Source organism: Bufo bufo, chromosome 4 (genome assembly GCF_905171765.1).
Source record: "Bufo bufo chromosome 4, aBufBuf1.1, whole genome shotgun sequence".
NCBI classification, from domain to species: Eukaryota; Metazoa; Chordata; class Amphibia; order Anura; family Bufonidae; genus Bufo; species Bufo bufo.
In genome coordinates, this window is record NC_053392.1 from 508,766,062 (window position 1) to 508,770,282 (window position 4,221).

The window sequence follows — 4,221 nt, forward strand, 5'->3', positions numbered from 1 at the left end:
TGCTGCGCCTGAGAGAACTGCATCATGGGAATTGTAGTTTCTTACGGAAGGAAGCGCCTTATGCTTTGACTGTGCAGTAAACCTAATACGCCACATCAACAAGAGCCCGCATACTCTAAAACCCACACCGATTTTTTGTGCACAGTGTGAATAAAACGTTATTCACTTGCATTGCTTGCAGCAAATTTTTTATTAGGCCCCTTGCAGACGAGCGTGAGCGGATTAGGTTCGGATGCGTTAAGTGAAAAATGCAGGATTTCGCAAGCAAGTCCATTAAGTTTAGGCCTCATGCACACGACCGTTGTTTTATTCCGTGTCCGTTGTGCCGTTTTTCGTGATTTTCTGCGGACCCATTGACTTTCAATGGGTCCGTTGAAAACTCGGCTAATGCACCGTTTGCCATCCGCGTCCGTGATCCGTGGTTCTAGTCCGTCCAAACAATATAACCTGTCCTATTATTTTCATGGAAAACGGTTCGCAGAGCCATTCAAGTCAATGGGACCGCTAAAAAACGCGGAGGCACACAAGATTGTCGTCCGCGTCCGTTTTTTTCCTATCATTTGCATGGCAAACCTGTCTTAGACTTTTTTTTACTTTCCTTCATGTCGGGTGATCCTCCAAAAATAAAGGAAGACACACGGAAACAAAAACGGAAAGGAATCACGGAACAACGGAACCCCATTTTGCAGAACGGAACACAACAACGGTCGTGTGCATGAGGCCTTAGTATGCAATCATGTTCAGTTGTTCAGTTTTTATCGCGCGGGTGCACGCGCGTGATAAAAAACGGAAGGTTTACAAACAACATCTCTTAACAACCATTCGTGAAAAACACATCGCGTCCGCACTTGCTTGCGGAGGATGCGATGCGATTTTCACGCATCCCCCTTCACTTCTATGGGGCCAGCGTTGCGTGAAAAACGCAGAGTATAGAACATGCTGCGATTTTCAAGTGATGCGTGAAAACCAACGCTCATGCACACAGCCCCCATGAAATCAATTGTTCCGGATTCAGTGCGGGCGCAATGCATTCGCATCACGCATTGCACCCGTCCGGAAAACTCGCTCGTGTGAAAGGGGCCTCAGGAATTCTCAGGGTGTGTCCACACGTGCCTGAAAATACAGCTTAAACGGCCGCTGCGGTTTTTGTCACCATCCCACGGCAAAAAACCCGTGTATTGCATAGTTACCAACTGTCCCAAATTTTCAGAGACAGTCCTGGCAAATTTGGTGATTTCCGAGCCAAAAATTGTTGTGGCTAATGTAAGCACCAGCCATAAGTGGGCATATCAGGTGGAGTCTTGGGTGTTCCCGAGGGAACGGCTTACATGCCCCAAATTTACTAAAACGTTGGTAAGGGCGAGTTCACATCACCGTTATTTTTTCCTGCAGAAGAACAGAAATAGAAAGAAAAAAAAAATCCTCAAAAAAAATAAAAAAAAGTATCCTACGCATCAGTTATGCACATTTGGTATCTGTTTGAGACATTTCTGTCTGAGATCCGTTTTTTTTAGATGGAAAGAAGTGCATAAGGCTAGCGTTAGAGCTTTCTTTGCATTCCGGCATTGCTAGAAGCTTGTAAGTCTCTGTCTAGCCCTATAATGGGGACCAGAGGAGATCTGGCCACATTCCGGCAAATAGGATGAGAATATTATTTTTCTGTTCTTCTGACGGGTCAGAGGAACTGTAAATAACAGTGATGTGAACTCGCCCTAAGTAAGGTATTGTATGTGCTTTTTCGCCACGAAAATAGCTGTGGAATTCACTAACTCGGTGACATGACATCCGTGGTGGTTCGCATCACAGGCCAAAGTAGTGCAAGCCTCACGGTCAGTAGAAAACCACTGATGTGTTAATAAAAACATTACAGGGGATTTTATGGGAATACAACACTGATGATCAGTGGCGTACATAGAGAAGTAAGGGCCCCATAGCAAGGATCAAACCAGGCCCCCCACACAGGACAGAAGGGTTTCTGCCTAAATCCTTTTCAATGACCCTTGGGCCATTTTTCCACTGCCTCATTTGCTAAAAGTTGTTCCTTTAGTTGAGCATCCCTGCTTTAGAGGGTAGAGTCCTGATCAAGTTTTCACCCCCAGTAGAAGAGATAATCCCAACTAAAACTGGGCCCCCGCTTGACCTGGGCCCCATAGCAGTCGCATGGTCTGCCGCTATGGTAGTTACGCCCCTGCTGATGACCTGTCCTCAGGATAGGTCATCAATATCTGATTGTGGGGGTCCAAATCCCAGCAACGCCAGTGACCAGCAGTTTGAGGAGGCCATGGCATGCTGGTGAGCGCTGCGACCCCTTCCTAGGCCAGAGACGTCACATTTATCGGTTACGTGGCCTAGGAGCAGCTCAGTCCCATTCAAGTGAATGGGCCTGGCTGCAATACAAAGAACAGCCACTATACAATGTACGGCGCTGTGCTTGGTGAGCTGTGAGGATTCCCTACCTCGTGAGATTTCCCTACCCTCGTCACTTCCGGTCGCACCGGAAATGACGTGAGGAGGTGTGCCGTGCCGTGCAGGCACACAACGACGGGGTAGGGAAATTTCACAGCAGAGTTAGCTGGACACCGGCCGACACTGCGCATGCGCCAGGAGCCTCACCAGTGGTTAGGGTAGGGAAAAATTAGGGGTCAGTGCGCAGGTGTAGTGATCGGATGGATGTTTTCAGCTGGACACTGGCCGACACTACGCATGCGCTGGGAGCCTCACCAGCGGTTAGGGAAGAGAAAAAATTACGGGCCAGTGCTTTTTCCCTAACCGCTCCCAGCGCATGCGCAGTGTCGGCCGGTGTCCAGCTGAGACCATCCATCCGATCACCGCGCCTGCGCACTGGCCCCTTAATTTTTCCCTACCCTAGCCGCTGGTGAGGCTCCCGGCGCATGCGCAGTGTCGGCCGGTGTCCAGCTAACTCTGCTGTGAAATTTCCCTACCCCGTCGTTGTGCGCCTGCGCGGCGCGGCACACCTCCTCATGTCATTTCTGGTATGATCGGAAGTGACAAGGGTAGGGAAATCTCACGAGGTAAAGAAATATAACGTTACACCCTGTTCTCTCAAACAGCTGGTCTGGGGGGGGGGGGGGTGCCTGGAGTCGCCCCCCAACGATTGCATACTGATTAACTATCCTGAGGATAGGTCATTAATATTGTATTCCCGTAAAAACCCCTTTCTGCCACTTTTGGCCCATTGTCTGATAGCGGTGGGACCTGCACCTATATCGAGAATGGAGCAGGCAAAGTGGTGGCCGGAGGACTACAGTCCGGCCACCACCAAGCGCTCTCCCCATAGAAGTGAAGGGAGCGCACCATGCATGACCGCCCACTGCTCCCATTGCTCACTTCTGTGGGCCCGATGAAAATAGCAGAGCCAGCGGATGAATGAGCCCTAAATCAGTGATTGGGAGCCAAAACCAGGAGTGGAGACTACACAGGGATGAGGTATCATGGGGAGATCTTCACCTCTTCTGTCTTTTTGACCTGTATCTGGATTTGCCTCAGTCACTGACTAAACACTGGGGCACATTTACTAAGGGACTTGCGACTATTTTAGTTTTAGTTTTTTTATTTTATTTTTATAAGTCCCCTATTTTAACCGGCTGTGCGACAATACGTTGAGTGGGGCCATGCAAGGACTACAGCCCCGGCAAATCTAGTAACATTTACGCCTGGAAAGAGGTGCAAATGTTAGCAAAAAAAAAAAAAAAACACATGCCAGGATAGTTTTTATGCCACGCGCAAGGACTGCCACAGAAGCACTCGGACGTCTTAGTAAATGTGCCCCACTGTGTGAAAGCTGCGGTAGTGTGCAATGTGTAACGAAATGGACCCTGAGATTTACGGACGCCAAGGAGGCCTAACTGGGCCAGCTTCCATCCTCAAATGATAAAAGGGAAGTGACATTCCCAGGCTGGTGCTGCACTCCAGTGTGCTGTATGTAATGTACAATACAGACATGTTCCAGATACGTTTATTTCACCTACAATCTCACACAGCTCAATCAGGGACATGATTTCTATAGTAACACACTGAGTAACTAAATACACCACAGAAGGCATAGCCTCTAGCCAGGAAGGAATGCCCAGCGTGATGACGTCAGAGAACTGGCAAAACCTGTTTCTTCAGACGTGCGCGACCCGAGCTGATGACGTACTTCGAGGGCGGGGAGGATCCTCTCGCTGATTGGCTGAAACTCACCTACGTGGCTGGTAGCTG